Consider the following 14,030-nt stretch of genomic DNA (forward strand, 5'->3'; position numbering starts at 1 on the left):
ACATTACACCAGGGACAGTGCTTCCTGTGAGTCCATCATCACCACACCAGGGCCTGTGGTGCTGGCCAATACCATCCACATTTCCCCAGGGCCACTGTTTTTAGCTCAGGCCTGTGACAAAGTGGCTAGGACAGAATTCATTTGCCATTTGTCACTTGCGTATATTGTTATTCTGTGTTCTGTTATTTTACAGTCAGCCATAATGCTTTCATTTAGACATTGCTGGTGTAACTTCTCTTAACACACAATATCCCGGGTTTTGTTTGTGGTAGCAGTAGTTACATTCTTTACATCCATGCATGTGTTTTAAAGCAAACACTAGTGATGTGACGTTCTGTATCGAGGCTTCGGAGCGTGTGTCGAGTAATGGAGGGTGCGTTTCCGCGAAGCGCGTATCGAGGCTTGCTTCATTTATGGGAGGAGCTGAAAATGATGACGTCCGAAGCCTCGCTGCCCGGCTGTACCACGTGACTGGTTCATGAAGTGGTTCGAACTTTGCCGCGAGATATGACAGCGATATAAATCCCTCAGACTTCATTCAAAAACGTGGGTGTTTGATGGAGAGTTGTGGTTAGTGAGAGTTTGGAGACAGTTTGGAGACAGTTTGGAGGTTTATGAGAGTGAGGAGAGAAAGTCAGGAGAGAATGGAGCCAGCTAAGAAGAGGAGGATGTCCTCCCCTGTGTGGGAACATTTTGATCTTATTCCTCCCAACAAGGTATGTAAATTTCTACAGAAGATGTATTTTCATAATACTGATGGTGCAATACAATTTATGTTGAGCTGTCTTGACTTTTGTACAAGGTGAAGTGTTTGCTATGTGCCAGGGAGCTGGGATATAACAACAACACCTCATCCATGCTTAGGCACTACAGAGCTTTGCATGAGAATAAGGGGAACACCGATTGTGGAGCAAGACCAGGTGAGCCATCAAATGCAATGATAATATAGGATGCAGTAATGTTACTAAATGATATAACAATATTATACAACTGTTATAAGTTACGTGTGTGATATTTATATCTGTGCTTTGTCTTTCCTCAGGAGAACAATCTCAAATAGATGAAGACCTGGTCAGCATGGTGATTGAGGACTCCCAGCCATTTAGCACTGTGGAGGACAAAGGATTTAAAAGATTTGTTAAATCATTAAATCCTAGCTATGTTCTCCCCACTAAAAAGGTCATAAAAGCAGTGAAAATTTAGTTTTTACAGAATAAAATGTGAACAGGCAGGACTGAGGCTCAAAGCCTCAGTGTGTAGCTGTCCATACCTCAACGTTACAAAAGCACAACCACTGTCCACACCCCAACCACACCTCACCTCACAGTAAATGATCATTTCCATTTCAAGCATTTCCAAATAATCATTTCCCATACTGCCAGTATAAATATACACAGTATACTGCCATCACTACAATATACATGTTTTACACACTCCTTTTGTTGTTGACATTTACAGGCTGTGTGCAAAATGCCACACTCTTCAAATTCATGCCAGCTATTATTTTTACGTCCAGTAGGTGTCCTACTAGAGCACATGAAGCTTCATGAAGCTTCGCGTTGGGGTGAACCAATTGGATGAAAAGCTTCAGTGCTTCATGGGGCTTCATCTGCCCATCACTAGCAAACACTACTAACCATCAGATCATCTGAATTCTCTTCTGTTTACAGGCACATGTCTAGTAAATTATGTTTCTTTATGTTGCTTTGGTTATACTTACCATGGTGTCCATGTTGTGCTTGCAGGTCCTATATGTGAGACAGGTGTATGGGAAGGGCCGCCCACTACTTCCTGTTTATATAGGGTCATGAGGTCAATGATTGGATCACTGGGTGTAACCAAATGGAGGGTTTTTCATTTTGTATAGTATTGTTTGTTTTCTTTAAAGTAGCCTTTTGAGTTATATTGTATTCAGTGTTTTACTTTACAAACTATTTAGTTGCGTAAATGAGTTTGTCAGTTTCATGCATGACTTTATTCCTGTTCTTTGTTTAGAATTGTATTATTTGGTTTGACCTATTTTGTTCAATGGTAGGGACTAACGAGGTCAGGTGTGGGCAAAGTCTTGTATAAAGCCAGTGGGATTTTTGCATGCCTGATTGATTGTTTTATGGTAAAAGGGAGATGCTAGCAATAAAGTATGCTTAAAAAGAACTTCAATTGTCTGCTAATGCTATTTACTTATCACCTTCCTTGCTGCTTAAGCTATGCTACATCACAAATGGTGGCAGCAGTGGCTCCAGGCCAATAGGTTATAGCAATGCAGAAATCAGCCAAGTCAAGGAAACCTCAAGGGCCAACAGAATTTCCCCCAGAGGAGGCCCAAGATGATGGCAACCTGCCAGAAGCTACGGGTGAGCACAGCACGGAAGCACAAAGTCTTTCAGAGCTCTCAACTTTATTAAAAGGCCTGATGCAACAGCATGCTGACCGTGAGGCAAAATGGGAGCAGGACAGACAATGCCAGGATGAACGGTGGCATAGAATGCAACACCAGTTCAGCCAACTGCAGCAGGAGGTCCAGTCGGAGCGCCGGGAGCATCAGATGCTGTGGGAAGGTGCAGTAGCTGATTCCGGAGTGCCTCTGAGTTCCTCAGTGCGGCAAAAGGTGCAGCAACCTGTTCAACAGCGAGGAAACCCCCCTGAATCTTCCACAGCACCACATTCATCCAATCTGGGCAGAGTAAGCGTTTGGAAAGGCCCGAAGATGCAGCCCTATGGTGAGGATGAAGATATTGAACATTATTTAACCACTTTTGAGAGGATTGCAACAGGATGTCAGTGGCCACAAGAAGAATGGGCACTGCATCTGGCTCCACTTCTTAGTGGTAAAGCACGTGCGGCATATGTTGCTATGGACACTGAAGAAACAATGGACTATGATAAGGTAAAAACCGCCGTTCTTGAAAAATTTGAAATAAGTGCTGAGACTTACCGAACCAGATTGCGCAACATGACGGTGAAGGACGATGAGACACCCAAAGAGCTGCGAACCCGCCTTAAAGACCTATATGAAAAGTGGATGCTTCCAAAGGAGAAGACAAAGGACCAAATAAGAGATGTCATAGTGATGGAACAGTTTCTCAGAGTTCTTAACCCAGAGCTGAGGACCTGGGTGAAAGAGCGCAACCCCACCACTTCAAAAGAAGCTGCAGAGATGGCAGAGGCTTTTCTTGCAGCCCGACGCCCACAAAAAGGGTACATGGTAGGAAAACCCAGTTCAGCCAATGTTTTTGTGGGTAGGTCAGGGGGTGGGAATGGGTACAAAGCTAAAAGCCCTAAACAAAGTTCCCCAATCACTAGCAGTAGCCGCGCTAGAGAATTAAAGCAGAGAGGCCCGTTGGTGTGTCATGCCTGTGGTCAAGCAGGTCACTTTAAGGCAGATTGCCCAGGTCAGCAAGTCAGTAAGACTTACATGTGTCTTTCACCACAGTGTTTTGACTTGCTAGAGGAAGAAACAGAGTCTCTAGTACCCTCCAGTGATCAGGAGCACACCATCTGTGTTTTCATTGAGGGAAAACCGTGTGTTGCCCTCTTGGATTCAGGCAGTAGCCGCACACTTGTCAGGCAAGATTGCCTCCCTAGCGACACCACATTTTGTGGTAAAGTTAAAGTCTGGTGTGTTCATGGTGATAATGTTGATTATCCTATTGCCAATGTTTGCCTGCAAGTTAATGAAAAGGAGTACGTACTTACAGTTGGAGTAATGGATAAACTTCCCTACCAGATTGTGTTGGGCCGGGACATGCCAATTCTTGGGGAGTTATTAGCAAAGACAGAGAAGGACAGAGAAGAGAAGAATCTGCATGTTGCATGTGAAGGTCTGCTAGTAGTCACTAGGTCTGGTAATAAAGCTTCTCAGTCAGAGCCAGGTTTGAGTGAGTTGCCCTATGCAGACAGTGAAATTCCAGATATTGACAGACCAAGTAGGCCGCATATAAAGAAAAGTAAAATGCAGAGAAGACAGGAAAAAGTGAGGGGGACAGAAATTGCTGAGTCACTTCCTGAACCAGAGATCGATGAGCTCCTCGTTGTCCCGAGCAATATTGTCCAACTCCAAAGGGAGGACCCCTCTTTAGCACCCCTGTTTGCTAAGAGCACCCAAGAATCAGCACAGATTACAGACAGAGTACGGAAAGTATTCATTGTTAAGAATGAACGACTATATCGTCGTAGCAAAGTTGGTGACCAGTTGGTTGTTCCCAAAAGCTTAAGGCCTGTAGTCTTGCAGTTGGCTCATTCAGTTCCTTGGGCAGGCCACTTAGGACATCTTAAAACCTTTTCCAGAATGGTAACTCGGTAGTTTTGGCCACAGCAATTTTCAGACACTGCCCAGTTTTGCAAATCATGTCCACAGTGTCAGTTGACAGCCCCAAGTAGGAAAGGAGACAGAGCCCCACTCATTCCTATGCCTGTAATAGACGTCCCCTTTTCTCGTGTTGCCATGGATATTGTCGGCCCATTGGAGAGAAGTGGTTCAGGGCATAGGTACATTCTAGTGATTTGTGACTATGCAACAAGGTATCCTGAAGCTTTCCCATTGAGAAGGGTCAAAGCCCGCCAAATAGCTAATTGTCTGATACAGATGTTTTCAAGGGTGGGTATTCCCAAAGAAATCTTGACAGACCAAGGCTCAAACTTCACTTCCAACCTGTTGAAAGAAGTCTACAAACTTCTGGGAATTACCGGAATCAAAACGAGCCCTTATCATCCACAAACTGATGGACTTGTTGAGAGGTTTAATAAAACCCTGAAATCAATGCTGAGGAGGTTCGTAAGAGAATCGGGAAAAGACTGGGACCAATGGCTTCCATTTTTGCTTTTCGCCTATAGAGAGGTACCACAAGCATCAACTGGATTTTCTCCGTTTCAGCTCTTGTACGGCCATAATGTCAGAGGTCCACTGGATGTACTTCGGGAAGCTTGGGAGGAAGCTAGCCCTGAAAAACAGTGCTCTTCCCTCTCTTATGTGTTGAAAATGAGGGACAAGCTTGAACAGTTTCAGGAACTGGCTCATTGTCACCTAGTAAGTGCCCAGCGACGTCAAAAACAGAACTATGATAAGACAGCTCGCAGGAGGACCTTTAAAGAAGGACAAAAAGTGTTGCTCCTTTTGCCAACCACTGAAAGCAGTCTCTTAGCCAAATGGCAGGGGCCATTTGTGATAAACAGGAAAGCAGGTCCTGTCACTTATGAGCTCAACATGCCGAATCGTCGGAAAAAGCAACAGGTGTTTCATGTCAACATGTTGAGGGAGTGGATTGAGAAGCCAGAGCAATCACTTCAGTTGTGAGCTCGTGTTGTACTGCAGGAAGAAGAGCCTCAAGAGCAATTCTTTCCCACCAGTGCTGAAGAAAAGCTATTTCCGGATTTGAGCCATCTATCACCAGAACAGCAGGAGGAGCTCGCGGCCATAATGCCACAGGAGCTTTTCAGCACAAAGCCAGGCTACACCCATCTTATTCAGCATGACATACACCTGCGTTGTTCGAATCAACCACCCATCAGGGATACCACCTCCAGAGTTCCAGCAAAGCTAATGCCAGCATTGAAACAGGAGGTGGAAGAAATGCTTGCAACAGGGATTATAGAGCCATCTAGAGGTGAGTGGTGTAGCCCTGTGGTACTCGTCCCCAAGAAAAATGATGCAAGACAGAGATTTTGTGTTGACTTCTCAAAACTTAATGCTGTCTCTGTTTTTGATGCATATCCTATGCCAAGAGTGGATGAATTTATTGAGTGCTTGGGTAATGCCAAGTACCTCACAACACTCGACCTTTGTAAAGGTTATTGGCAAGTCCCCCTAACAGAGTCCTCAAGGGATTTAACTACATTCAGGGTTCCCAGCGGACTTTATCGTTTCAGAACTATGCCTTTCGGACTACATGGAGCTCCAGCCACGTTCCAGAGGCTGGTGGACTTGGTTCTGAAAGGAGCTGATGGCTATGCAGCAGCGTATATTGACGACATTGTGGTGTTCAGCGAGACATGGGAGGACCATGTGAAACATCTGGCTGATGTCCTGCAACGCATCAGAACAGCTGGACTAGTCATCAACCCTGGGAAGTGCCACATTGCACAGACCGAGGTGGAGTACCTGGGTTACGTCATTGGGGGTGGGGTCATCCGCCCTCAGGTGAGTAAGGTCGAGAACCTTGCCTCTTGTCCTCCTCTAACTACAAAGAAAAACTTGAGATCCTTCCTGGGTTTAGCTGGCTGGTATCGTCGTTTCATCCCTAATTTCTCTACCAGATCAGCTATTCTTAGTGATTTAACTCGTAAATCATGCCCCAACAAAATTAAATGGATTCCAGAGTGTGAGGCTGCATTCATGGATTTGAAAAACTGTTTGTGTAATGGGCCTGTGTTACAGTGTCCAGACTTTACGTGCCCGTTATATGGGACGGGCCGCCCACTACTTTCTGTTTATATAGGGTCATGAGGTCAATGATTGGATCACTGGGTGTAACCAAATGGGGGGTTTTTCATTTTGTATAGTATTGTTTGTTTTCTTTAAAGTAGCCTTTTGAGTTTTATTGTATGCAGTGTTTTACTTTACAAACTATTTAGTTGAGTAAATGAGTTTGTCAGTTTCATGCATGACTTTATTCCTGTTCTTTGTTTAGAATTGTATTATTTGGTTTGACCTATTTTGTTCAATGGTAGGGACTAACGAGGTCAGGTGTGGGCAAAGTCTTGTATAAAGCCAGTGGGATTTTTGCATGCCTGATTGATTGTTTTATGGTAAAAGGGAGATGCTAGCAATAAAGTATGCTTAAAAAGAACTTCAATTGTCTGCTAATGCTATTTACTTATCACCTTCCTTGCTGCTTAAGTTATGCTACATCACAAGGCCATACACATTACACCAGGGACAGTGCTTCCTGTGAGGCTGTCAGGGTCCTGGGTCTCCTGACCCAGCGTTTTAGTTCTTTGTGATTTTTGTATTTGGTGTGAGTTATTCTATAGTTTCTAGTTTCGATCCCTTGCCCTTCTCGTTTCTCTGTGTCCCCTCTGTTCTGTAAGTCTGTGTCTGCATGTTTGAGTTCCCCTCCGTGTCTATCGGTTCTTAGAGTCCTCTGCCTTATGGTTTATGTCTCTGTGTTTCTTAGTTGCTGTCTCCACGGTGTCAAGTTCGCGTCTCTGTGTGATCCTTCCTGTTTTACTTTGAAGGTCCGTGACTTATGTGAATGTGTCCTGCTTTGCTTGTCTCGTCTGTTCTAATTTCCCCCAGCTGTGCTCTCCTTCTGTGTCTCATTCTCCTCGTTACTTCCCAGTGTATTTAGACCCTGTGTTTCTCTGAGTCGGTGTTGCGTCGTACCCTCAACAAGCTGTGTGTGTTTTGCCTCCGTGTTGCCAGTGTTTTGTTTCCAGTTCCAGTTCAGTGTTTTGTTTCCAGTTCAGTGTCTTCTGCTTCAGTGTTTTAGTCCACCAGCGTTTTTGTTTGTCTTTTGATGCCTTTAGTTAGTAAGAGGGTTTCCAGCAATAAAGCTGCGCTTTAAGTTGAACTTCTGTGTCTGAGTCCTGAATTTTGGATCCACCACTCCTGCTTGCCCGCCTGCCACACAGCCAACCATGACAGAACGACGCAACCATCAAATGGATCCTCTCATTCTCCTCGTTACTTCCCAGTGTATTTAGACCCCGTAGCCACTCTCAGCTCAGTCTCCAGAGTCACCAGTGTCACTGTCAGTTCAGTCACCAGAGTCACCAGTATCACTGTCAGCTCAGTCTCCAGAGTCACCCTCAATTCAGTCTCCAGTGTCACCCTCAGTTCAGCCTCATGACAGAGGCCATCTTCACCACACCAGGGAGTGTGCTTTTGGATGAGGCAATACACATTACACCAGGGCCTGTGGTGCTGGCCAATACCATCCACATCTCACCAGGGCCACTGTTCTTAGCTGAGGCCATCCACATTACACCAGGGACAGTGCTTCCCTTGAGGACATCTTCACCCAACCAGGGCCTCTGCTGCTCGTTGATGCCATGCACAATACACAAGGGCCTGTGGTGCTGACCAATATCATGCACATTTCACCAGGGCCAGTCGTGTTGGCTGAGGACATCCACATTACACCAGGGCCTGTGGTGCTGGCCAATACCATCCACATTTCACCTGGGCCACTGTTGTTGGCTGAGGCCATACACATAACACCAGGGACAGTGCTTTTGGCTGAGGCCATCATAACCACACCAGGGCGTGTGGTGCTGGATGAGGCCATCCACATTACACCAGGGACAGTGCTACTCGTAGTTGCCATCCACATTACACCAGGGCCTGTGGTGCTGGCCAATACCATCCACATTTCACCAGGGCCACTGTTGTTGGCTGAGGCCATCCACATTACACCTGGGCCTGCGATGCTGGGTCATGCCATCCACAATACACAAGGGCCTGTGGTGCTGACCAATATCATGCACATTTCACCAGGGCCAGTCGTGTTGGCTGAGGACATCCACATTACACCAGGGCCTGTGGTGCTGGCCAATACCATCCACATTTCACCAGGGCCACTGTTGTTGGCTGAGGCCATACACATTACACCATGGACAGTGCTTCCTGTGAGGCCATCTTAACCACACCACTGCCTGTGTTAGTGGCAGAGGCCATCCACATTACACCACTACCAGTGCTTTCTGTGAGGCCATCATCACCACACCAAGGCCTGTGGTGCTGGATGAGGCTATCCACATTACACCAGGGCCTGTGGTGCTGGCTGAGGCCATCCACATTACACCAGGGCCACTGTTGTTGGCTGAGGCCATACACTTTATACCAGCGACAGTGCTTCCTGTGAGGCCATCTTCACCAAACCAGGGCCTGTACTGTTGGATGAGGACATCCACATTACACCAGGGACAGTTCTTCCTGTGAGGCCATCATCACCACACCAGGGCCTGTGCTACTTGCTGATGCCATCCACATTACACCTGGGCCTGTGGTGCTGACCAATATCATGCACAATTCACCAGGGCCAGTGGTGTTGGCTAAGGCTATTCACATTACACCTGGGCATGTGGTGCTGACCAATACCATCGACATTTCACCAGGGCCAGTGTTGTTGGCTGAGGCCATACACATTACACCAGGGACAGTGCTTCCTGTGGTTCCATCATCACCACACCAGGGCCTGTGGTGCTGGCCAATACCATCCACATTTCACCAGGGCCACTGTTGTTGGCTGAGGCCATCCACATTACACCTGGGCCTGCGTTGCTGGGTCATGCCATCCACATTACACCAGGGCCCGTGCTACTGGCTGAGGCCAACTACATTTCACCAGGGCCAGTGGTGTTGGCTGAGGACATCCACATTACACCAGGGTGCGTGGTGCTGACCAATATCATGCACAATTCACCAGGGCCAGTGGTGTTGGCTGAGGACATCCACATTACACCAGGGACAGTGCTTCCTGTGATTCCATCATCACCAAACCAGGGCCTGTGGTGCTGGCCAATACCATCCACATTTCACCAGGGCCACTGTTGTTGGCTGAGGCCATACACATTACACCACTACCAGTGCTTCCTGTGAGATCATCATCACCAGACCAGGGTATGTGGTGCTGGATGAGGCCATCCACATTACACCTGGGCCTGCGTTGCTGGGTCATGCCATCCACATTACACCAGGGCCTGTGCTACTGGCTGAGGCCAACTACATTTCACCAGGGCCAGTGGTGTTGGCTGAGGACATCCACAATACACAAGGGCCTGTGGTGCTGACCAATATCATGCACATTTCACCAGGGCCAGTCGTGTTGGCTGAGGACATCCACATTACACCAGGGCCTGTGGTGCTGGCCAATACCATCCACATTTCACCAGGGCCACTGTTGTTGGCTGAGGCCATACACATAACACCAGGGACAGTGCTTTTGGCTGAGGCCATCATAACCACACCAGGGCGTGTGGTGCTGGATGAGGCCATCCACATTACACCAGGGACAGTGCTACTCGTAGTTGCCATCCACATTACACCAGGGCCTGTGGTGCTGGCCAATACCATCCACATTTCACCAGGGCCACTGTTGTTGGCTGAGGCCATCCACATTACACCTGGGCCTGCGATGCTGGGTCATGCCATCCACAATACACAAGGGCCTTTGGTGCTGAACAATATCATGCACATTTCACCAGGGCCAGTCGTGTTGGCTGAGGACATCCACATTACACCAGGGCCTGTGGTGCTGGCCAATACCATCCACATTTCACCAGGGCCACTGTTGTTGGCTGAGGCCATACACATTACACCACTACCAGTGCTTTCTGTGAGGCCATCATCACCACACCAAGGCCTGTGGTGCTGGATGAGGCTATCCACATTACACCAGGGCCTGTGGTGCTGGCTGAGGCCATCCACATTACACCAGGGCCACTGTTGTTGGCTGAGGCCATACACTTTATACCAGCGACAGTGCTTCCTGTGAGGCCATCTTCACCAAACCAGGGCCTGTACTGTTGGATGAGGACATCCACATTACACCAGGGACAGTTCTTCCTGTGAGGCCATCATCACCACACCAGGGCCTGTGCTACTTGCTGATGCCATCCACATTACACCTGGGCCTGTGGTGCTGACCAATATCATGCACAATTCACCAGGGCCAGTGGTGTTGGCTAAGGCTATTCACATTACACCTGAGCATGTGGTGCTGACCAATACCATCGACATTTCACCAGGGCCAGTGTTGTTGGCTGAGGCCATCCACATTACACCAGGGACAGTGCTTCCTGTGGTTCCATCATCACCACACCAGGGCCTGTGGTGCTGGCCAATACCATCCACATTTCACCAGGGCCACTGTTGTTGGCTGAGGCCATCCACATTACACCTGGGCCTGCGTTGCTGGGTCATGCCATCCACATTACACCAGGGCCCGTGCTACTGGCTGAGGCCAACTACATTTCACCAGGGCCAGTCGTGTTGGCTGAGGACATCCACATTACACCAGGGTGCGTGGTGCTGACCAATATCATGCACAATTCACCAGGGCCAGTGGTGTTGGCTGAGGACATCCACATTACACCAGGGACAGTGCTTCCTGTGATTCCATCATCACCAAACCAGGGCCTGTGGTGCTGGCCAATACCATCCACATTTCACCAGGGCCACTGTTGTTGGCTGAGGCCATACACATTACACCACTACCAGTGCTTCCTGTGAGATCATCATCACCAGACCAGGGTATGTGGTGCTGGATGAGGCCATCCACATTACACCTGGGCCTGCGTTGCTGGGTCATGCCATCCACATTACACCAGGGCCTGTGCTACTGGCTGAGGCCAACTACATTTCACCAGGGCCAGTGGTGTTGGCTGAGGACATCCACAATACACAAGGGCCTGTGGTGCTGACCAATATCATGCACATTTCACCAGGGCCAGTCGTGTTGGCTGAGGACATCCACATTACACCAGGGCCTGTGGTGCTGGCCAATACCATCCACATTTCACCAGGGCCACTGTTGTTGGCTGAGGCCATACACATAACACCAGGGACAGTGCTTTTGGCTGAGGCCATCATAACCACACCAGGGCGTGTGGTGCTGGATGAGGCCATCCACATTACACCAGGGCCTGTGGTGCTGGCCAATACCATCCACATTTCACCAGGGCCACTGTTGTTGGCTGAGGCCATCCACATTACACCTGGGCCTGCGATGCTGGGTCATGCCATCCACAATACACAAGGGCCTGTGGTGCTGACCAATATCATGCACATTTCACCAGGGCCAGTCGTGTTGGCTGAGGACATCCACATTACACCAGGGCCTGTGGTGCTGGCCAATACCATCCACATTTCACCAGGGCCACTGTTGTTGGCTGAGGCCATACACATTACACCTGGGCCTGCGTTGCTGGGTCATGCCATCCACATTACACCAGGGCCTGTGCTACTGGCTGAGGCCAACTACATTTCACCAGGGCCAGTGGTGTTGGCTGAGGACATCCACATTACACCAGGGTGTGTGGTGCTGACCAATACCATCCACATTTCACCAGGGCCACTGTTGTTGGCTGAGGACATCCACATTACACCAGGGCCTGTGGTGCTGGCCAATACCATCCACATTTCACCAGGGCCACTGTTGTTGGCTGAGGCCATCCACATTACACCTGGGCCTGCGTTGCTGGGTCATGCCATCCACATTACACCAGGGCCTGTGCTACTGGCTGAGGCCAACTACATTTCACCAGGGCCAGTGGTGTTGGCTGAGGACATCCACATTACACCAGGGTGCGTGGTGCTGACCAATATCATGCACAATTCACCAGGGCCAGTGGTGTTGGCTGAGGACATCCACATTACACCAGGGACGGTGCTTCCTGTGATTCCATCATCACCAAACCAGGGCCTGTGGTGCTGGCCAATACCATCCACATTTCACCAGGGCCACTGTTGTTGGCTGAGGCCATCCACATTACACCACTACCAGTGCTTCCTGTGAGATCATCATCACCAGACCAGGGTATGTGGTGCTGGATGAGGCCATCCACATTACACCTGGGCCTGCGTTGCTGGGTCATGCCATCCACATTACACCAGGGCCTGTGCTACTGGCTGAGGCCAACTACATTTCACCAGGGCCAGTGGTGTTGGCTGAGGACATCCACATTACACCAGGGTGTGTGGTGCTGACCAATACCATCCACATTTCACCAGGGTTTGTGCTGCTGTCTGATGCGATCCACAATACACAAAGGCCTGTGCTACTGGTTGAAGACATTCACATTACACCAGGGCCTGTGGTGCTGGCCAATACCATCCACATTTCACCAGGACCACTGTTGTTGGCTGAGGCAATACACTTTACATCACGGACAGTGCTTCCTCTGAGGCCATCTTCAACACAACAGGGCCTGTGCTACTTGCTGATGCCGTCCACATTTTACCAGGGCCTGAGTTGCTGGGTCATGCCATCCACATTACACCAGGGCCTGTGCTACTGGCTGAAGCCAACTACATTTCACCAGGGCCTGTGCTAGTCGCTGATGCCATCCACATTACACCAGGGCCTGTGGTGCTGGCAATATATCATCCACATTTCACAAGGGCCACTGTTGTTGGCTAAGGCCAAACACATTACACCAGGGACAGTGCTTCCTGTGAGGCCATCTTCAACACACCAGGGCCTGTACTGTTGGCTGAGGCCATCAACATTACACCAGGGCCTTTGGTGCTGGCCAATGCCATCCACTTATCACCAGGGCCAGTGGTGTTGGCTAACGCTATTCACATTACACCACTGCCAGTGCTTCCTTTGATTTATTCATCACCACACCAGGGCCTGTGGTGCTGGCCAATACCATCCACATTTCACCAGGGCCACTGTTCTTAGGTGAGGCCACACACATTACACCAGGGACAGTGTTTCCCTTGAAGCCATCTTCACCCAACCACGGCCTCTGATTCTCATTGATGCCATCCACATTACACGCCTGTGATACTGGCTGAGTACATTTACATTTCACGAGGGAATGTGGTCATGGCTGCGGACAACTACATTTCACCAGGGCCTGTGTTGGTGGCTGATCCCATCTACAATATACAAAGGCCTGTGCTACTGGCTGATGCCATCCACATTACACCAGGGCCAGTGCTCCCTGTGAGGCCATCTTCACCACACCAGGGCATGCTTTGCTGGCTGATGTGATCCACATTTCACAAGGGCCTGTGCTACTGGCTAAGGCCATTCACATTAAACAAGGGTGTGTGGTGCTGACCAATACGATCCATATTTCACCAGGGCCACTGTTGTTGGCTGAGGCATAACACATAACAACAGGGACAGTGCTTTTGGCTTAGGCCATCATCACCACACCAGGGCGTGTGGTGCTGGATGAGGCCATCCACATTACACCAGGGCCTGTGGTGCTGGCCAGTACCATCCACATTTCACCAGGGCCACTGTTGTTGGCTGAGGCCATACACTTTACATCAGGGACAGTGATTCCTGTGAGGCCATCTTCACCACACCAGGGCCTGTACTGTTGGCTGAGGCCATCCACATTACACCAGGGCC

The sequence above is a fragment of the Copadichromis virginalis genome, linkage group LG23 (genome assembly GCF_057382275.1).
Source record: "Copadichromis virginalis isolate Kocher_CV1m ecotype Utaka linkage group LG23, C_Virginalis_male_GT1.1, whole genome shotgun sequence".
Taxonomy (NCBI): Eukaryota; Metazoa; Chordata; class Actinopteri; order Cichliformes; family Cichlidae; genus Copadichromis; species Copadichromis virginalis.